This window comes from Colletes latitarsis, chromosome 1 (genome assembly GCF_051014445.1).
Source record: "Colletes latitarsis isolate SP2378_abdomen chromosome 1, iyColLati1, whole genome shotgun sequence".
Taxonomy (NCBI): Eukaryota; Metazoa; Arthropoda; class Insecta; order Hymenoptera; family Colletidae; genus Colletes; species Colletes latitarsis.
In genome coordinates this window covers 42,092,426-42,115,841 of record NC_135134.1, presented here as the reverse complement: position 1 = coordinate 42,115,841, position 23,416 = coordinate 42,092,426, and the positions used below count along the sequence as shown (strand labels likewise).

Sequence of the window (23,416 nt, the reverse complement as noted above, 5' to 3'; positions counted from 1 at the left end):
AGCCTTCATCAACAAATTGGTATTCTTGATTTTCGTCTTATTTTGGCCTCTAGAATCCCCCATTAAAATTTTTCCCAGGGGGTGGCCGAACACCCTGTATAACTTCCATAACAAGAATTGGTACAAACGATACAGTATATACAATTAATTAAATGGATTAATCACTATCTTCAATTATATTGTACAGAAGCTCAGTCTTTAAATATGACAATAATTTTAACGTCACAATAGAATAATTTAACCGTTTTTTAAGTTGGCATTACAATAACTCTAAAGATATTATTGTCTAGGTCCCTGTTGTAGATTAAAAGTTACAAAAGAATTTTGTGTAGAGTAAAATCCCAGCTATTGAACAACCGTAAACATTTTAAAATAGATAAAATAACTTTAACATTGTAACAGACACAAGATCAGAAATAGAAAAAACAACTATAAACGGTCCCAATTTCACGATTCATCCTGTCGACTTTTTTCTTTCCGATGTGTATTCATAAAACATGTTAGCAGAGTTTGGCTATCAGTTTTTTAAACACTTCATATGACTTCGAGTTGGAGGTATCTAAATCCCAGGGACTATAATGGGTGCGATCTCGCGTGGTGCAGAATTTCTCAGCGTATTTCAATGACGCTCTCGAGATAACCTTTTTGAGGCAGACCGTCCACTTTGTTCCCTCTTAGGCGAACACGTATGCACTTCCATTCGAATGCGCGAGTGTCGTGTGCTCGTTCTCTGCGTCAAAGGGCCGCGGATCAACGCTGCGGCAGGCTGGCGAGTTACAATTACACAGGAAACGCCTCAAAAGACGGAATTTTCATCCTAGAGAAATTAAAATTAAATTTCTAGTATGACCGCGTCGAACTCGATGTCTTCTTTTTACAATCCCGACGAAAAGAAAAGAAATTTCACGACACTCCGTACCATTCGAGACAAAATAATCATAGAATCTTAATTTCATGCTGTGATAAACATCGTAATTTTTTAACGGTATTTTTTTTTAAAGAGGCGCATTTATTTAATTCGACCAATTCGGTGATATTAACGTTCCGTTAAAATTCTTGATTGCGTTCAAATTTTGTAAAAGAATATATTGAAGCAGAAAGATTTACAGAGGTGCATTAAATCGTCAATGAACAAGATTGTGTGAAAGTTTTGTTTTGCACTCCTTGGTATTTTCTTATCTCCGTTCGAGTTGAAGTAACTAATTTTATTTTTGTAACTTCGTCTCTGAACTTCATTTCAAGTTCATTTTATTTCATTATTTTCCTGTTTCCTTTTTTATTTTCTATTGTATACTTTGATAACGTTTCAACTTTGTGCCGAATTGTACACCTTTATTTATATTTGTAACATTTCTTTTCGCACAATTTTAATTTCTTAAATGCGAGAAAATGCTCCAATTCAATTTATAATGATATGTAAATTCTACTGTTCTAAACGTAATTTTTATTCATTTTACGTTTCGACTCGTATCAGGTCCTTTTCGGAAATAGTTTGATAAGTTGTATGTAATTTCTGAACAAAACATCGAAACTTTATGAAATGTTCAGTAAATGAATAAACAAAACACGTTACAAAAAATAGAGTCATGTCTGTATAAATTCATAATTATTCTTCAATGACTGTGTGTTATCTAAGAGATCTGATTTTCATATGAAAAGGACACCGTTGAACATGAACTTGAAGGATTAAACGAAAATTCATACAATGATAGTTTAACGAGGCAAGGTTTGTGTAAATGATACAACTTCCAGTTAAGTCGTAAGATGTTCCGTGTTATCTAAGCGAAGTGCATATATTCTGGCGAGATTCAAAGCAAGGCACAGTAAATAAATTCGCAGCAAGTAACACTTGAACTCGAAATCTACTTTCGCGTAGCAAATGTATCTTTCATTAAGCAACGCTTCATTACGAAGCTCCTTCCGCTGCGTTTCATCGATTTTTTGAAATGCTTTAACGAAAAAAAAATATACACGGTATACGATGAAAAATAAAGCAACGAAGTTCTTATATTACGTTAAATAGGTAAAAATGTGGATGCAATGTGGATGCAAGTTTATCTCGTGAAAGGAAAATAAGTCTGATCAAAATCGATCATTACCACTTTGACTAGTTTCCTTGTTGCTTGATGAGAATAATTCAGCTAAAGACTCTTGTCATACGAAATATATTTAACTCACAATGATCATTAATACTTTCTAAAGAGATGCAATTAAATTAAAAAAATACATCTTCAATAACAAAACAAAAAATGGGACAGGAATGACTGTCAGACAACTAGAAATGAATTCACTGTGACGACAGTTCCCGCTCTCACCTACAGAGGGCTACACTCTTAACTCTCTCACAAGTACTCGACCGACCACCTATTCCTATATTCACACTTTTCGACCGATTACCTTAGTGTGATAAGTCATCAGCAGATCGTTAGAAAAATTCTATCTTTAATCTGTTGGAGACCACCTGCAGTTTGTCCAACTCCCCGTCACATGAAATTCATATCGAATATTATAAACGTATTTCACTCACAAAGATTATAAACAATTTTCAAACAGATGCAATTAAATCTAAAAAAAAAGTACATCTCAAAAAAAAGAAAACAAATGGAACAGAAGGGGCTGTCAGACAAATAGAAACGGAATCCACCTCACCGCCAGTCGCTACAAAAAGAATTCTATCCTCGAGCTTGTCGTTTAACGGGACGCCATAAAGTATCCAGATCGTCGCTACTGGCTTAACAAGAACGAGACGTAAAAATATATAAAAGTGCCCATTCAACGGGGTCTTCCAAGCACGATTTACGTATTTTCGATACGCGCGATTCCGTGCTTGTGTTACGATCGGGACGGATCCCATAAAGCGGTAGAGTGGATCAGATCGGGGCGAAGAAAAGCGACGAGTGCGTGGGTGTTAGCACCGGGTATCACATGACAATGGAACAGCCGTCTCGAAGGTTGTGCGGCGACGTCATCGTACGTAAAAGCAGTTTCTCGTAGGACGATTCTAAAGTAATAAGATACAGATCGCTGGCTGAAACAGCCGGAAGAGGATGCAACGATGATCCGTGTTGATGGAGGCGCCACCTCGAGATCTCCAGGCCAATAGTAAAGTCCTTCGTGCTCGAACTCACGTCCTATCGAGAGACTTTCGTGCGAATGCGCCGCGAAAATCGGTTACATGCTCGGCTCGCTCGAGTAAACTCGGATGTAAAGCCGCGCAAAGTGCATCGCGCTCGATGGTTGACGTTGCACAGACGACGAATAAAAATTCGATCGAATTATTCACACGACGTTATCGCGGTGTTCCGCGCATTACCGTCGGACCATGGACGTTACTATTCATGGAATTTATTATAAATCGATCGACGCGCGACAATACAATTTGCTTCGCCGCGGAATTACTAAAAATATTTCCATTCGTCGGTTCGGTGGGAGAGAGACGAACCGGCGCACACAATGGAATCAAAACGGCAGAGATATATATCGAGGTGGAAGATAAACTTACGAAATGTAGCGCGTCCCGTTTGTCTTGCAAGGAAAAACGAGTTTCGACTAAGAAGACAAAGCTACAGTTTTTCTTAGGAGGGTAAATGTAACTTGTTTCACCCTTCGCCCATTTTTGCGGGGCTCTAGAGCTCCATTAATATGCATTGCTTGAATTTTGAATCATTAAAATCCTTCAATCCGTCCAGAAGTTATGATTTTTTAAACATACGCCTGAAATTTCAGTGAAACATGTTCATATATGGTCAGACATTATATTTTCGGTGACGAATTTTTTTCTCCAAAATGCGTAGGATTTCGGGGGTATGTGTATTCACCAAAAATGATTCTAATCGACTCCCGCAATTAAAAATAATTTTTTCAAAACGATTTGAAACTTTTTAATTTTGCCGAAAAAATTCAGTACCTACTCGAATTTTTTTCTCGAAAGTGTGTAGAAATTCGGTGATATATGTATTCACCAAAAATGATTGTAATTGATATCCGCAACTGAAAATAATTTTTTTAGAATGATTTGAAACTTTTCATTTTCGTCGAAAAATTTCAGCAACCCCCTGTCGATTTTTCTTAAAAATTCGTTTTTCATTTTTAATAAATTTGTTTGAAGCTCTACAGAAATGTTGTCCAATACTTTTTTGTAGGTACCCATGAGCTCTACTTCAGAAAAAAATTTCACTGCAATACATTCACTATTGTAGGAGTTATGGCTGTTTGAAAATTGGACCATTTTTATGGGGTTTTTCTTATTTTACGGGGTTAAGGAATAACTTTTCGAATATTGTTAGAATTTCTACTTATTCTCCACCAAAATACGCGTTGTTTGCTTTTTTAAACACTAAAATCGTCCAATCTGTTCAGAAATTATGACATTTGAAAGATTTGCATGAAATTTCAGGGAAGCATTTCTGGCCTCACATTAGATTTTCGATAAGGAATTTTTTTCTCGAAAATGCGTAGGATTTCTGAGGTATGTGTAATGACCAAAAATGATTGTGATCGACCCCTGCGACTGAAAATAATTTTTTCAGATCGATTTGAAAAATTTTTTTTTCGCCGGAAAATTTAGTCAGCTATTCGAATTTTTTCTCGAAAACCCATAGGATTTCGGGGGTATGTCTATCAACTAAAAGTGATAGTAATTGACTCTCGCAACTAAAAATAATTTTTCCAGAATGATTTGAAATTTTTTAATTTAATTTTTTAGTAACTTTTTCACAAAGCCTCAGTCAAGAAATTGATATTTTTAATTTTCGTGTCATTTTGGCCTCTAGAATTTCCCATTAAAATTTTTCCCAGAGGTGGTCGAACACCCTGTATATATATAAAATTCATTTGATTAATTGTATGTTTTCCATTTGAAAAACGAAATAGCTATAAAAGAATGTGAAGTAGAATTTCGAATGTTCCGTGACTAAAAGTAGATTGGAAAATGCTGCTGCAGAAGGTTCTTCAATTATTTTAAGTGGTGCATCCGCAGATGGTGTCTTTTTATCGTACGAAAACCATTTATAGTAATATTTCCGTAGAAACGATGCAATTACTACGGAATATTTATTACACCTTGCATTTGACATGAAACGCATGGAGTAAACATTCAGTTATTCCAAGGCTGAACATTATTTGTAATCGTTAATATTATTAATAGAAAGCGAGTATATGATAGTTATATCGAATTCGTGTAACGATTCTGTAAAATCTTCAATTAATTAAAACTTTTACTTCTCACATCATTTTTTTATACATTCGCTGAGAGCAGAACAGAGTAAATACAGTGTTAATTTTACCAGAATCGGTCCATTTACTCACGGAATTTTCCTTCGCTCGTTTAATAAAAAGTTCAGTAAAAGCTGCAAATTAAAATTGCGAAAATTGTGAAAATTTGTCGCTTCTGCGCGCCAAGGAATTACTTTCTCGTTCAAATTGTACTCCGAACATTTATGATAATAATCTTCCATCCAATTACACTTCGATTCGCGCGACGTTTCTAGAAAATTGTTCGTGCTTGCAAATTTAAACGATGATCACTTTGTCGGTTCGTTTCAAGCACTAATGATCGCGTAATTTACGATAATTCGAACATGCGTTATTCGATGAAATATCGTTCTTGATAAAATACCAATTACGCTTTCGAATCTTTGTCCCGTTTTTGCCACGCACGATTACGTAACACACAACGCTTTGTTGTTGGCGATAATTCTGTGAATAATGCATCGCCGCGTACAGTCGAACGATCGAGTTTCATTTGTTTAATTAAGTTTCCTCGCAGTTGGGAACGCAGTGCTGCAACGCGTCTCTTAACATGTTTAAATACGTTCTCGACTGAAAATTATAAATTGAAGTCAGTGTTTCAATTCAGTATGTAATAATTCAGTTCTTTCTCGCCTGAAATGGTGAAGTAGAAAAAATTAGCTATCCAGCAGTGGAAATTTTATCTAAATCTGTTCAGTGCTTCTCGAATTTAATGTACACAAATGTACAGACAGGTATACAATATCCAAATGAATTAATTTATATACCAGCACAGATACAGATTTAGAAATATTTCTTGAAAGCATTAAGTTAACTGTATTAAATACAGTTACTTGTGTTCATACACTATAATGGTGATACACTTCACTAAGTGAAAAAAACTTGTTCCTTATGAATTGGACCGTTGTTTTTAAAAATGGTATAAATACATTGGAATATTTAAGACACTGACAATATAGGAGTCGACGTTCTGTAGTTTTTCGTTTTAATAAGAATTCGAGAGACTTAGTAAAGTCAGAAAATCTTCGAAAATGAAGATCAAGAAGACAGCAACGAAATCACTTACGACGCAATTGATTGGAAACGAAATACGACAATTTTGCATCGAATGCTAACTTTTGAAACGACTTAAACGCGAGAAAGAAAGTTAATAGCTAGTTTGCAGTAAGCAACCAACCGAGATAACGCCTCGTTCGCGAGTGTCAATTTAACAAAACTCGTATATCCAGCAGTAACGTTTCGTTTCAGCAGATCCCGGCAACGCGAATCGCGTCGAAAAGCGTCACGAATCACAGCAACGATTAATCAGACCGCCAACGATAACGAATCCGCCCGAAAGCACTCTGTTTTCGTCGTTTCATCGCGCGAGAGACGCGTTGACGATGAATTCGAATCGAATCCGATGGACGCGCGAAATTTTACCTACCGTCAGATTAAACGCATTGTCTGAAACCGGCGAGAATATCGGGTAGGAAACGAAGCTCGAAATTCACCGCGTACGCGCATAATTGTGACGTGAAAAAAAAAAAAGGAAACAGGAAGCACCGGGAGGCACGTTGAACGAAGATTTAATTATGAATCACGAGCGACTGCAATTCAATTTGTACTCTCGGTATCAAAGCGAACTCCTGACCATCGTGAAACGCCTGTCGGATGAGATTATTGGCCGCTGATTATATTCCAAGGGTATTGAGTTTTCAAATTTCACCGGCGACCTTACGGTAGTCGACATTTCACGATCCACGGAAGAGAAGACGGAACTTTGCCAGTAAAAGGTTACGATTCGGTCGAATCACGTGGTCGGAAATTTTTACAGTTTGTGGGTTATCTGAAGCGTGTTTTTACGGTTCCGAAAGGCTTCAGCGAACCGAACGTACCTCGAGGATGCTTTAAAGACTCGAAAGATAAGAACTGTTACGCGATAGCACCTTTCTTGGAGGTTACTCTTCGTTTCTAGCGGCGAGCACGGAATCACCAATAACGAACTTCGTTAGGTTTTACTTCGTGCTGTAGTCGTTTCTTTCCACGATATTCTGGAACTGAACAGTAGGTTTGAACTTTACGGACTGGCGGGATATATCGTGAGAAACAAGGAAAGCTAGCAACGTTGTTTTAAAGAATAGTTTGTTTAAGAAGAACATCGACTTTCGTTTGGAATTTGTATTCAATGGCTTACAAAATTGACACATCGTTTACTGCGTGACAAATTTAGTAATAAATAATCGAACATTCGAGGGTTAATTTCGACACAATTTCTTCACCAAAAATGTCTTCAAATGATTCAGAATTTTTTAAATTTTATTTTTCTTAAAGTTGATTTGTCTCTTGTAGACGATGTATTTTCCTCCATTGCGTCTTTTCGCGTTAAGAAAGTCAGATTCTTCTGGAAGACTAACTCTCAATATTTTTTCTTTTCGTTTCTTTTGTTCTTTCGGAAAGATCTGCTTTCAAATAGTGCACGGCATAAAAATGAGTACTCTGGTCATGCGCCAGACATCGGAGACGAGCAATAAAGTGCTCAACCACCGAAGTTCCTGTGAAAAGGCAAGTTATCAAAAAACAGAAAAAAATTGTAAGGAAAGTGGAAAGCCACCGTCCACAATATTTAAGAAAAAATTAATTTTTCCACGAACATAAAACTGGCTGAAAATATTCAATATGAATAAATTTTCTATCGAAAATGAACTTGCGCCGTCATGAAACAATTATACAAGCGTAAAATTCTAAAAAAATTTCTGTGAAAAGGCAAGTAAAAATTGTAAAGGAAGTGAAAGGTCACCGTCCATAATATTTAAGAAAAAATAAACTTTTCCAGGCCGAAAATATTCAATTTGAATAAATTTTTTATCGAAAATGAATTTGCGCCGTTGTGAAACAATTATTCGAGCGTAAAATTCTAAAAAAATTTCTGTGAAAAGGCAAGTAAAAATTGTAAAGAAAGTGGAAGATCACCGTCCATAATATTTAAGAAAAAATTAATTTTTCCAGGCCGAAAATATTCAATTTGAATAAATTTTTTATCGAAAATGAATTTGCGCCGTTGTGAAACAATTATTCGAGCGTAAAATTCTAAAAAAATTTCTGTGAAAAGGCAAGTAAAAATTGTAAAGAAAGTGGAAGATCACCGTCCATAATATTTAAGAAAAAATTAATTTTTCCAGGCCGAAAATATTCAATTTGAATAAATTTTTTATCGAAAATGAACTTGCGCCGTCGTGAAACAATTATTCGAGCGTAGAATTCTAGAAACGCGGTTCTTTAGAGTTCTGAAAAATGTCGAAGAATATACTGGATTTCATGCCAGCCACTTTGTCCAAAACTTTTATTAGTTTTCCTTGAGACGATCAGTGAATACTGAAGTAGCGTCTATGTTGGAGTTTGGCCACCGATTTATATAGCCAAACCAACAGACACGACGAAACGTCCAAGAATGTTTGGAAGTTTGAAGAATTCGTAAAGAGCATTCGACTTTGGTGAGCTCCGTCGTCTACTTTTGTGCAGAAAGGACGAAAAACAAGAAATTTCGTCTGAGAAGCTATAAGGGTAGTGATCCATCTGAATTGACCCAGCGAGACAGTATGAAAGGCGAACGCGAAAGTCAAGAGACAAGAGGAAGGGTAAAAGACGACAACTTTCGTTTCTTTAGCAAACAATAGTCCAGACGTTCTGTCTTTTCCTTGTTGTTTGAACAATTTTTACGTAATTTATTATTCTATTTGGATCGAGTCGTAAAGGTATAAATTTACAATTATTTTGTAAGGTTCTATATAGGAAAAAATGTCTATTTCTAGTTCTATTTCAGGAAAAAATAACAATTTACTTTGGATCGAATTTCATATTTTAGATCTGATGATTGTTTTTCAAAGATCTAATTTGAAATCGTATTAGATGATCCCATAAATTCGTGCCACTCGACATTCTTAAATTGACGAGGATTAAGGTTGCAAATTATTAAGAAAAATAAAATACATTGCAATCTAAACGTTTTTTAAACGAAGCTTTCCTAATCTACTTAATAATATATTTAAATGTTTTTAAGCTGTTGGGGACCACCTACAGTTTATCACCCTGTCACATGAAATTTATATTGAATATTACAAACGTATTTAACTCACAAAGATTATAAATGATTTCCAAACAGATGCAATTAAATCTAAAAACAAATGGAACAGAAGGGGCTGTCAGACAAATAGAAACATCACCAAAAGAAATTCTCTTCTTTCCTTTTTTTTCCTTCCACTATCTCTCTCACTTGTTCCAACAACAGCGACCCGCTACAACATTAATATCACTTTACATATCGGCAACGTAAGGTTCAAATTCTCAAAATAGAATTAAAATATTTAAAACAGAACGAAAGCTCACAGATTTTCGATCGACGTTAAGTCGTTTTAATCCATAGTCCACGTTCGCGACGCCATCGCATTACGGTCCTTCTTCTAAAACAATATTATTCTTTGTGCTTTCAGGCATCCCCGATGCATTATCGTTCGCCGTGGGAGGAGGGTATCTGACGCAACCGGAGGAAATATTTGCCTGAATTAAGTGCCACGCGAAAGTTCTTTTAATGCCTCGTGACGAGCTACAAACAACGGCGCGACGTTTCTCGGAGACGCGATCGGCTATAAATCGTAACGACGACGTAGTCTCGACGTCAGGGGAGTCGCGAATTCGTCGGGGTTATTGGTAAATCGGCGCGACGTTGGTCGTGAGTTGCACCGACACCGCGAGGTAAACTGGAAACGTGATTTGCCGTGGACGTGGGGCGATAGATCGTCGATATCCTGTCATTGGACCGACATTTTTCTGTTAAATTGTTGTTTGGAATATTTTCACTGGGGTTCGGTAAGGGACGGGCAGCGCTCACGATACTCGTGGAAATTGACCGGGGCCGGTATTATCATGTAAAACGACGCGCGGTTATGTAAATTCGAGCGAATCGACGAACCGAAGGAACGTTCCGCGCGATTGGCCCTTATCATGAGGCAGAAACGAGGAGGCACGATCGATTAGATGAGAGATCTTCGCAGCCGAGGGGATTTAATAACGCCGCGGGACACACGCCGAAAATGTCAATCGACCGTGACGAATTACTGGTAAGCTTGTTGGAAGTTAATACATTATGTACCAAGGACGCGTAATGTACGTCATCGTGCAATACTGACTGCCAACTACCGGAGGCGTCGTTCGTTTGAGCGTCCCGGGTACGCAGTGCTGAAATCTTATACTTCTTAGTTGAAATACGAGTCTCACTTATCTTTACCCTTAGACGACCACGCAATTTTCTACTACGTAAAGTACGTAATGGGGTGTATAATGAATCACGACGAACGAGTCGCCTAACGAGAGTCTTCTCGACAAATATTAATACTAATGTGTTTATTAGGTAGATGACGGATTAGCGAAAATTATTCATCGGAAAAAATAATATTGCAAAGACTCGAGGATAAAACTATTTACCACAGGAAACGTAATACGTACCTTATTTATGTTTTAAAAATTCATAATTTTGCTTTCTCGAGTCGATGGATGATGTGATTTTTAACGGACCCCTTGCCTTGATTATTTCCAAAATAAACATAGAAGACAGCATAAATTATAGTAGTCGTTTTGCTTATCGGATAGTGGATAAAGTGTTCATTCAAGTCGATATTTTCAATTAAACAAACATTTTATAATGCAGCTTTATCGCACATCAATCGTATAACCAATAGGAATTGTTGAAACTTCTTTGAGTGCATAGTGTCAAAGTAAATATGAAAATAAACATAGAAGACAGGATAAGTAATCATAGTCGTTATGTTCATTAGATAGAGGATGAAATGCCCTTTAAAATGAGCGTTCGTACGAGTCGATAGCTTTATTAGTTCCAGAGATATAGCGATTTTAGTTTCAAGTCGATGCGGTGGCTAGTTCCGGAAATACGAGGCTTCGAAGCGTTTGTTTACGTTTCATTGGTATCAATGAACACGCGCGCGTGAAAATAGTAAACAGTGCGTAGTAAATTCTTGGAAATACTACGCCGGAATCTACTACGTGACCCGGTCGCGAGTCACGTACGAAAAAGAGAGGTCCGACGCGACGCGTCAGACGAAGACAGAGATAGTCAAATTAGAAAAATTACTCCTTTACATAAATTACGATATCTCGAAAACGGAATGTCCGATCGACAAAAACCAAAAACCATTTTAAAGGAGAGGCTTTGCCGCTTCTAACAATGCCTCAATAATTAATAAAACAGTAATAGTTTCGGAACTGCACGCGTCTAAACTTTCAGTATTTTTAATGCGCGTTAATAGCCTTTCCTAAGGCGGAGAGCGGAATTTTAAAAATTACCTTTTACATAAATTACGATATCTCGAAAACGAAAAGTCCGATCGACAAAAACCAAAAACCATTTTAAAGGGGAGGCTTTGCCGCTTCTAACAATGCCTCAATAATTAATAAAACAGTAATAGTTTCGGAACTGCACGCGTCTAAACTTTCAGTATTTTTAATGCGCGTTGATAGCCTTTCCTAAGGCGGAGAGTGAAATTTTAAAAATCACCTTTTACATAAATTACGATATCTCGAAAACGGAAAGTCCGATCGACAAAAACCAAAAACCATTTCAAAGAAGAAGCTTCGCCGCTTCTAATAGCGGCTCAATAATGGATAAAACACTAGTAGTTCTGGAACTGCACGCGTTTAAAGTTTTAGTATTTTTAATACGCATTATTCGACTATGAGTATTAAGAAAATTCATTGTAAATATACTATAAGAAAAGTCGTAAAGTTAACGAAATATTAAAAACTGTCATTTGACCTGTCGTATTTGGTTTAGTGTTAATACTAATGTGTTTATTAGATAGATGATTTGTGAAAAGTAATTATCAGAAAAAATGATATTACACAGATGAAATTATTTACAAGAACAATAGTATCTTATTTGTCTTGACGATGTAATAAATAAAATTTTGTTATTCCTTACATATTACATCTACTGTACTGAAGGGTTTTTTCCTGGTTCATAAATATGTAATAATAATGATAACCATATCTCAATTATTTAATTGTTAAGCAATTAAAACTATCTCAGAAACTTATAACCACGACGTAGGATTAAAGGTATTAAAAGCGAGGATTACCTAGCATAGCAAGTATTAATTAAATTAGGTCTGTAAGTTATTAACGAAATGACGAGGTGGAGTCCCTAATAGACCCCGGGTGGTCGTCTCAAGGTTAATTTTCTTGTAATAATCATCCCATAAATTCCTGCCTAATATTTTAATAGAACATAAAGCAACGTTACTTACCATTGAATTTACTGAGAAATCGTAATTCATTTCTCGTTCGACAATTCATTCCCTTTTTTTCGTAAAAGCCATTACACCGTCGCTGTAAAATTTGTTTAATCTCCCATTAAAATATTCATCGATATTATTTTTTTAATAGGTTGATAATTTTAAATTTCGTATCCACCGAGTTTTACAATGTACAAAATACCTGATGTGATAAAATTTCCTAACTAAATTAACATTATTGTTCAAGAACATTTTTTGCTATTTGTGATCCGTCGATATTATGCTAAACAATTAATTTGTTTCTAGCTAATAATTTCAAACGCTCTACACCTATTGATTTTTATATTTTTCATTAATTGAGCGCTACTTGTACATTACTAAATATCAAATGCCTCGATAATCCTATTAAATACATTAAAGAACTTTATCGATATATAAATCTGGCTTGAAATATCATTACGGTGATTTTTGTTTATTATTCCAGAAGCATTTTCATATAAACGTTGCCGTATGAAATTTATTTCTCATTCCCAGCTACCAACTAGTTTACAAAAAATATATATTTTTCCAAATTTCAGTTATCAGTCTACGTACAATTTGGAACAAAAACGAAGTTAATTCTCTATTTTACGAATTTTAATTCTCAAAGTTATTCTTTTATAAAATCGGTTAATTATAAGCGACTAGAGTCCTAGAATCTGCTTCCATTCGCTATGCTATACATTTTGAGTTCGATTTCGTTCGTGAAGCACTCGTTTCAATCGTATCCTCTTCTTGTATCTGGAAAATCTGAGATCCTCGTAAGTTCACGATACATTGATCGGTGTCAGGCAGTATACACAGACTGAATTTTTCCGAGTTTTAAGTGGAAATTTTACGCCCGCATCATAAACTCCGTGGCCATTGCTGTCCTCAGCAGCTGGGAATTTGTGTGTCGATGGTTCGTCGAGACGTGTTTACGCGAAATACGTTCCATCGAGGTCGAGTCACGTAACTGGTACCGCTTGTAGCTTCTTTTTCATCGTAGACGGAATGGAATGACGAAGAAAAATGTTCAGTGGCTCGATAGGATCTACTTTGTGAGTTCTTACACATTTTGGTCGCTTTATGCAAGGAAAATTGCGAGAAATAAACTTCTTTCTATTTGCATTTCCAATTACTGTTCCAGGAGGAATATATAAACGCATTGAATACCTAGCTGAAACAAATTGCAGGTTATGTACTTTACTAAAATCGAAATTTTAATCTTGCAGAATATTGTACCGTTTTGATCGAATAGTAAACGTGCCACTAAAGCGTTTATATAACACTTTTTCTCATCTGCATCCATAGAATGTTCTGATAAAGTCACTTCAAATCAGGCATACTGAGTACAGTCGATGTTTGCAGTACCTGTTCGGTCTCCAGTTTTAACAGTTTGAACGAGCAAGGAACTTCACGACCAGAACAAGCGCTGTCAAAGCCCTGCGTAACACTTGAACGCTGTCATTTTGCGAGTTCAAGCGCGACCGCAAAGTCTCACGACCAATGTCGCAGCCAAGTTGCATCCACAAAGGTAAAATTTCAGCGACGAGGCGCGTCGAATCGATTGATCGAGCACGCAAGTTCCTCTGCGACGTATTTTACTAATAAAACACGCACGGACATTAATTAAATTTCTTAGAGTTTTTAGCAAAACTTTCGAAATCCTTCGAAATTTACTGGAACAAAAATTCTCCGTCAAAAAGATATTATAACTAAAACCGCGCGAGTAAATAGAGCATTTAAATCATACGTTCGATAACCCAGTGAACACGTAATTTAGCGAACAAGATATATTCTATGTAAATATCAGTTGAATCGCGACTGACCGACTTAGTACGGAAATTATAGGGCTCCAATCTCGCTCGAACGGTGGAACAGGTACGAAAACTTGTGGAACGCAATCCCGCAAATTCCGTCGACTATACCGTAGTCAAAACGTTATTCTTGAATTACGTTTAACGGAAAAAGGCGGATTAAGGGAATTTCGATCGAAGTAAAATCGAGCCTGAGATGGACGACGATGAATATCGACAAATTCCTCCGAAATGTATTTAGTTAAAATCGTTCAGAGGTAATCCCTTGTTGGAGCATTATCGAATTGCCCCAAGGTTTTTAAAACAAATTAAATAACCGATTGCATTCGTAGAAGTGACCTTATGTTGTACGTAAAGAACATTTTTATTGAATGTAAAAGATTGTGAAAATAACGTCTGTTCTTGCTCATTTAATTTCCTTGGTTTTTCACCCTTGGAAAAGATCCTTTCAGTGTTTCTCAAAATAAAAGGCCCTAAAAATCCAAGTAGAAACTTTAACAGAACAACATTTGGATAACGTAGATATCTCTATATTAATCTATTTATCATCAAAGTTTGACAACTGTAAAAATATATTTGTTTTACATTTCTCGTTAAATAAATGCCCCAATTTCACATTTTAATTCAAGAAAATTATACAAACATGTTACTTGTATTTTCAAAACATTTTGTCTTATATTATATTACTTGCAATGCTTAGTAAATAATGTTTACTTATTAGTGGGAGAATTTTATAAGATTTTTACTTGATTTTGTCAGAGACTTCCTTGAAATTATTTTGTACATTTTGTCGTTTTAAACAATCTGAAATATTTCACATAAATTAATTCACACGTAGCTCTTTTAAACGATCATACCCATTTTGCACATAGTTTTGTTTCAGACCTATTCACATATTCGCATAACATATTCTTCGTCACTCTATTCTATAATAAATGGCTTTGAATAGATATGTAGATCTTTCAATAGCAAGGACAGTTGTCATCTAAGGAGACTTTCATATAAATGTTCAAAAATTAAACACGTTTACGAAAAACGATAGAAAATGTCGTGTATACTGTTAGTACGCTACTGCTTTGGAACTACACACAAAACTATAAACGCAATCAATACATGTCATCTGTTGAATAACGAAGTGTTAAAACAAACTCTGTTGCTCTGTAATCTGAATATTGATTCAACGATCGAATTTAAAGTCAAATAGTGAAAGATTGATTTGTAAGTTAAATACAGTACGGGAAGAATTTAAATTTTTATTTACACGACAATCGACTGATGGAATTTGAATTTCACAACCGAACTCGTTAAATTTCCAGAATTACGTCGAGATTTTTATCTTTCGAATTCGAAGAACTCGCGTACCGTAAAAATTTCGAACGTTTCCTATTAGCGTTGCAAAAAAATCAAGTTGCACGTAGTGAGCTCGAGCAGATACGAGGGTAAATTTGCCCGCGGCCGAAACAACGAAGGGTTGTATAGCGATTCCGAGAATTTAGTGGCGACCAGATCGAAGTTTGCTTTCGGTATGATAGGACCGCTATCGCGGGGGCACGACAAAGAAAATGACGAAGCCGTTGGTTGTGTGCACGTGTGCGATTCGTGGTCACGATCGAGCCTTCCGTGACTCGGCAACGTTAATTAGCGCTTTACTACCCTTAAGTTCGAGCTTCGTTGGAATTGCTGGCCGCCGCCACGGCTTTCCTCGCATAAACTTCATACGACACCTTGAACGGACCATGCGAATGCAATCGTAACGATTCCATTTGCGAAACGGGAGCACGCGTAGGATAATGTGTTATCGTAAATAAATAGTACTGTATTTTTGCTCTTTCGATATAATTTTAAAATATACGTGCATTCATTTGGAGAAATCCCCACTCGTTATACAGGGTGTCCGGCCACCCCTGGGAAAATGTTTAATGGGAGATTCTAGAGGCCAAAATAAGACGAAAATAAAGAATATCAATTTCTCGATTGAGGCTTCGTTAAAAAGTTATTAAAACATTTAAAAAAAAATGGGTAGCCGAATACCCTGTATACTGGTGGACAAAATTATAGATCCACCACGCTTTTTAGACGTAAATTGTATCTTTTAATAGATATCTATCTAATAATTTAATTACCCAAAATCCTGTTTCAACATTTTAAATAAATGTTGAATAATGTCGCATGACAAGAACTTTCTTTTGTCTATTTAACTTCAGCAAAATGGAGTATAAAATTTGATATAGGAATACGTAGTCGAGTACTTGTGAAAGAGGTACAGATTCTCTTTATGACTGATTCTTTATTATCCAAACAAGCAAAAATAGTGTCTATTAGTGTATTAATAATTAAACAAAATTGAACGATTAAAGCCACAAAAATAAAAGTATATTAACAATATTTTTGTAATTAATGGTCAGTCCTACTTTTGCTTTAACGAGGATGGTGTATTTTTTTAATGGTGATTATTATACCTGCCAAAATTTTTATCCACAAAAATCGTCGTATATAGTTTACCTGAATTCTCATTAACATGCAAAATTCAATAACTCTATTCCCTTTATTTGTTTTATAAAACTATAATACGAACTACTGTTCACTCGTGGATAAGTCGTACATATGAATGTAATAAATAAAGTCATCCTGTTTCTAATTATAATACGTATATTTATGGTGATTTTACACAAAATGAAACAGTGTTTATGTTTGACAAAGTTTTAAACAAAACGTGTATTTCACACGAGTACACAGTCTCTAAAAAGTGACTGAAAATACTCGTACAATTGCAATTTATTATATTTTAGTATGTGGTATGTGTACCTATGCTTATTATAATGTCAAAAATCCGGTAGGAGAGCAAATCGTTCAGGGAATGTAAATATGTTTCTGTGATATTCATCTAAGCTACTTTCGTATCATTTATGAAGGCAGAACAACTTTGATATTACTCTCTATCATCGTAAAGTGTAGAAACCTATACCCATGCATTGCCATTAATATATGAAAACACGAATCGACCGTAAACATCAATATTTCTTTCATGCAACCACTCGTTTTGTGTGCTAGCTGAAGTGTATTTCAGTATTATAATAAATTGCAATACAGTCTCAGAAATGTTCAAATACTTTTTCGAATCTTGCTTCCCTTGTATAATGACTGAATCGACTATTCGAGAGTAAACAATTGCATCCATGTTATCCATCAAAATTAAACTACATTAATCACTATAAATTTTTCAATTTTCTCTCGTGCTTCTACCAATCGAGACATTGATACAGTCAATCCTTTTCACTTTTAATAGCGACGGAAATAATTTAAATGAAAAGTTTAAGCGACTCTGTGCACATAGTTATTATTATTCATTTATCAACAGGAAAAACTCTTTATGACAAAAAGAAGTAATTATGCGAGTAACAGAAAAATAAAAATTATACAAAGAAAATATTATTGCTTATAAAATTTTTTAATGCAAGTAATTACTCTATTTATACAATTTTGTGACCCATATATTGTACAGTGGCTTACAGAATAAAATAGAATCTGTTTTCTGAGATATTTCGACAGTGCATGCATGTGAAACGATACAAAAGCGAAGGTATAATCGTTAAGTAAAAATTATACAAAGAAACTGTTATTGCTCATGAAATTTTTTAAAGCAAATAATTACTCTATAAAATTTTAAAATCCATATATTGTGCAGTGGCTCACAGAATAAAATAGAATCTGATTCCTGAGATATTTCGACGGTGCATGCAAGTGAAACGATACAAAAGCGAAGGTACAATCGTTAAGTAAATAGCTATTCGACAAGAATTGGTAATCGCGGGTTAGTAATCAAAGATCTACAAGGGATCAGGTTGCTGAAAGCTGATCCCGTTTCCGCAGTTTCAGTGCTAAGCATCTAACAACCAATTTACCCGAGAACCTTCGCGCAGTCCCTTAAAAGCCTCTCAAGTTTGTTTACCATATATAACATATCGCGAAGCTACATAACTAAAACCCGTTGCCGGCTCAATTCTCCAAACAGCACGCCCACCAGCCGCAGATACATTAAGAGCTAAGTGCTCTCTGAAGCCAGACACGAGATCGCTTCCCTGGTGTATCGAGCGTACCGTACGTGCCAGAGGCGTCGGTGGAAACGTTTTCAAAAATTACCTTTCCGTTTCGGAGTGTGCTCACGTTCGCGCGAAATCGTGGCCGTGGAGAAACGAAGACCGTGAAACGGCGGCTAGTTGATGTTCGCCGGTTCATTTCGGTAGCTCATAAACCGTTCTTTATGGCTGCCGAGACCTGGGGTAACATCGCGGAACTCGCATATCCGCGTTTCATCATCGGCGAGGAACGCCACTCGTGGATTTCAGCCGCACAATTCGCCGGCGACCGGTTCCGTAAACACTGTTCAATCTAACTCCGTGTCAGGCTATTTATCAGATCGCGGCTCCGTGCCTTTGGAATCGTACGATGCTAGCCGAGCACGTAGTGTTTCACTTCTACCGGGTGGTCATCGGGGGAAACGGTAATGAGCAACTACCGTGCCACGTACGGCGGGAAGCGTTTTCTCGTAAAGTAGAACAGTTATTCTATGATATACAGGGTGTTCGGCCACGCCTGGGAAACATTTTAAAGAGAGATTCTAGACCTCAAAATAAGACGAAAATCATGAATATCAATTTCTTGATTGAGGCTTCGTTAAAAAGTTTTAAAAAAATTAAATTAAAAAATTTCAAATCATTCTGGAAAAATTATTTTTGGTTACGAAGGTTGATTAGAAACATTTTTGGTGAATAGACATACACCCGAAATCCTACCCACTTTTGAGAAAAAAATTCCTTATCGTAAATGTAATGTCTGACCATATATTGACATGTTTCCCTGAAATTTTTCGGCGAGAAAGAGAAATTTCAAATCGTTCTAGAAAAATTATTTCCGGTTGCGGGTGTCAATTACAATTATTTTTGGTCATTAGACATACCCTCGAAATCCTACCCACTTTTGGGAAAAAAATTCGAGAACGTGTGAAATTTTTCGACAAAATTAGAAAATTCCAAATCGTTCTGAAAAAATTATTTTCAGTTGCACGGGTCAATTACAATCATTTTTGGTGAATAGACATACCCCCGAAGTCCTACTCAGTTTCGAGAAAAAAATTCCTTAGCGAAAATATAATTTCTGGCCAGAAATGTCTGCCCGAATTTTCATGCGTATCTTTAAAACGCCATAACTTCTGAACGGATTGGACGATTTTAATGTTTAAAAAAGCAAACTACGCGTATTTTGGTGGAGAATATGTACAAATCGCAAAAATATTCGAAAAGTTGGTTCTTGACTCCGCAAAATGAGAAAAACCCCATAAAAATGGTCCAATTTTCAAACAGCCATAACTCCTACAATTGTGAATATATTTCAATGAAACTTTTCTCTGAAGTAGAGCTCATAAGTACCTACAAAAAAGTATTAAACAACTTTTCTGTAGGGCGTCAAACAAAATTACTAAAAATGAAAAAGGAATTTTTAAGAAAAATCGACAAGGAGTAGGTGCCTAAATTTTTCGACGAAAAAAAAATTTTTAATTAATTCTGAAAAAATTATTTTCGGTTGCGGGGGTCAATTACAATCATTTTTGGTCATTACACATATCCCCGAAAACTTACGCATTTTCGAGAAAAAAATTCCTTAGCGAAAATATAATTTCTGGCCAGAAATGTCTGTCCGAATTTTCATGCGTATCTTTAAAACGCCATAACTTCTGAACGGATTGGACGATTTTAATGTTTAAAAAAGCAAACTACGCGTATTTTGGTGGAGAATATGTACAAATCGCAAAAATATTCGAAAAGTTGGTTCTTGACTCCGCAAAATGAGAAAAACCCCATAAAAATGGTCCAATTTTCAAACAGCCATAACTCCTACAATTGTGAATATATTTCTATGAAACTTTTTTCTAAAGTAGAGCTCATGGGTACCTACAAAAAAGTAGTAGACAACATTTTCGTACAGCGCCAAACAAATTTATTAAAAATGAAAAAGTAATTTTTAAGTAAAATCGACAAGGAGTAGGTGCCTAAATTTTTCGACGAAAAAAAAATTTTTAATTAATTCTGAAAAAATTATTTTCGGTTGCGGGGGTCAATTACAATCATTTTTGGTGAATAGACATACCCCCGAATTCCTACGCACTTTCGAGAAAAAAATTCGAATAGGTGGACAAATTTTTCGACAAAATTAAAATATTTCAAATCGTTCTGAAAAAATTATTTTCGATTGCAGGAGTCAATTACAGTCATTTTTGGTGAATAGTCATATCCCCGAAATCCTACGTATTTTCAAGGAAAAAATTCTTTACTCAGTAAATGTTTTTTTTATGTCCAAATTACCTGTGATAACGGACAGAGTTATTCTTAAAATTGAACAAGGTATCCCCCTTGGAGACCAGTGATACGTGAAATACAATGCTTTAACTCACACCTTATTAACTCTCCAAAAATATTCTTAAAAATAGTTACCACGTTAAATTATTTAATAATTTAATAATACAATAGTATATGATTTAATGTATCAGATGCATTAAATTCCAACGAAATTAAAACAAACAATTACAATAAAGTTGTTTCAATGGAAAATAATTTATGAATTTTTACCAATACATATTTATGGATTTGCCGGAAAGAAATTGTTTTAATCCTTTCAGGAATAAATGTATGGACGGTGGTTATTGAAATTTACCTCCGTTCTATGTAAAATGAACATGCCAACCTTGGAGCAATTGTTATCGTTACTCTTTGTTAAATATCCGCGATTTAAATAATGGTACCGTAGTTAAATATTTTCTCACACTTAACAAGTAAATAACTGCTATTTAAAATTGTCCAATGCTATAAATCGTTTTGTTGGAGCTTTAACACTCTTTAATAACAAATAATGTATGTAATGTTACACTAAGGGTCGTGCCCCTTGGGAAGCTTTTTCATAGACTTCAAGTAAGAAAGACCCAGATGTACTTTCAAGCAAACTTCCTTACAGTCGTTGCACGCTAGAGTCGAGAGGGACTCCCAAACTCCTTCTTTTATGACTCGGATAATGAAGAGAGAGATAGTTATTTCGAGTCCAATAATCCCCTGGTTAGAGTGCTCCAGGGAATAGTCGTTCGTGATCTTCGAATCAAGGATGTTATAGGCTGTGTGAACTCCTGAGCGTTTCAACACTCCACGCGAGACCTCTTCCTCTTTATATTTACTTTAATGAAATAGTGTTTATTTGTTGAAAATTTTATTAGACTTTCCAGAAAATGTGAAACAATCGTAAATAATAAAAGACACGTCCACGTTTCGTCCATAATTTTTGGTTTCTTTTGAGAAAATCGGTTAACCCGTGGATCGTCGTGTCACTGAAACGTGGGTGAACCTTGACAACCAAAAACGGAAGACATATTTTATCATGTCACGAGAGACACTGGTTTTTATTTCTGTCAAAGTACGCGAGGGCGAATAAAATGATGATAAAAATATTTCGATACTTTGACAGCCACGTCGTCCATGTCTAGGTGGAGATGGACAAATTACAAATGAAAACACCGTATTACAATTTATTCATGAATTAATTAAATCGTTACTCGGTTAAGCATTTCGTTGCTGACGAAATATAATTCCAATCTGTAATTCAAATTCGAATTTTCGTTCAACGAATGACAAATAAACAGTAATTTAGTTTTTCTTTGTTAATCAATGTTTTCATCTAAATATGAATTCTGCTCGTTTCTATTTCTGGATGACAGTTTTACTTACCCAATTAGAAATAAATTTACCAAATATTTATTACTCCATCAGGGGTTAAAACATAATTAAAAAGGTATTTTTATTGCTTGTATCAACTTGTTATATATATCATGTTATATTAATGACAAGCATGAATCGAATATTCGTAGTAGTTTAAGCTTCTCTCATGACGTGGCAAAAGCTAATCGTATACTAATCTTTGCTTATCCAATCGATCACGAGCTTCGATCATTACCTTTTACTCTTACGATATCTCAGATTTTTGCATTTAATATTATTACATTCTCTTGAATCGTAAGTTGGAAGGACATTTTTTAAATGTTTAATCATGTTTCGAATTAACATATGAATATGAAAATTTTGTAATATTGCACACAGTGTTCCATCTTCAGAAGTAATTATTGTTACCAAGTTTGTTATCGTATTAAAATCTTAGACTGGGAAATAATTTGTTTTGGATATCGATAGCGAATGGCAAATAAAAATGACTAGTAAACTTCTATTCGAGTTAGTAGCACTTAAATACGTAATATTTACTGTCTAATACGAAATCGGACGCGTTGAAACGCGAAGTCTGGCGATGAATGGAAGTAGCGGATTTCAATTTCGAACATCTCGTCTATCGACTCGCGTATTTCCTTTCCCCGTAATGTGCAAATATGACTTTCGGCAAATTAAAAAATATGGTTTCCTTCTATGAAACGTTTAACACACGACAACCGTTGCGGTTACACGGAACACGAAAATGAATAAGCACGAACAGCCATTAGTCATTCCTCGTGCGCTCAGTGTAAAGCGATATTTTACGACAGCGCTCTGATGAAAATGTATGGATTATACGAAAAAATGAAGAAAAGCAAAATAATTAATGCTTTCGTTGAGTTAAGGTCCCGTTGTCCAGTTGCAGATTTTACGATCGTATTAGATAAAATGAATCGCCAAAAATACGATTTATTAAATGTCATTTTAATTGTAACAAACAATGTGTATATTCCGTAGTAAATTGCTTTCTGTGTATTGACTTTAGAGAAAAATGTAAAAGGAAATATTTACCGTTTTCAAAAGCTCTCTCCAACAGGCAAATTTAATTTCAAACATTAGATACTTGAAACATTTAAATTGCAACGTGCTTTTTTCATACTGCTTTACAGCCGATATGAAAATGAATTTGGTGATTCATAACGTTAGGATTTTGATAAATTAATAAACCGTTACAACAAACATATATTTTTAACATTAAAAGCGAAATTAAATGTGACGAAAGAATTCCTTAAATTCAAAGACGATT

The 23,416-nt window shown here is 35.4% G+C and overlaps 1 protein-coding gene across 2 annotated transcripts in view; it reads left to right on the top strand.

Moving 5' to 3' along the window:
* Positions 1–23,416, top strand: part of 5-ht7 (5-hydroxytryptamine receptor 7) — a 253,367-nt gene that overhangs the window by 55,812 nt on the left and 174,139 nt on the right. For both annotated transcript variants that reach the window (XM_076783333.1, XM_076783322.1), the window contains exon 2: positions 9,720–10,346. The gene's annotated coding sequence lies outside the window, so the exon portion shown is untranslated. The remainder of the gene's footprint in view (positions 1–9,719; positions 10,347–23,416) is intronic.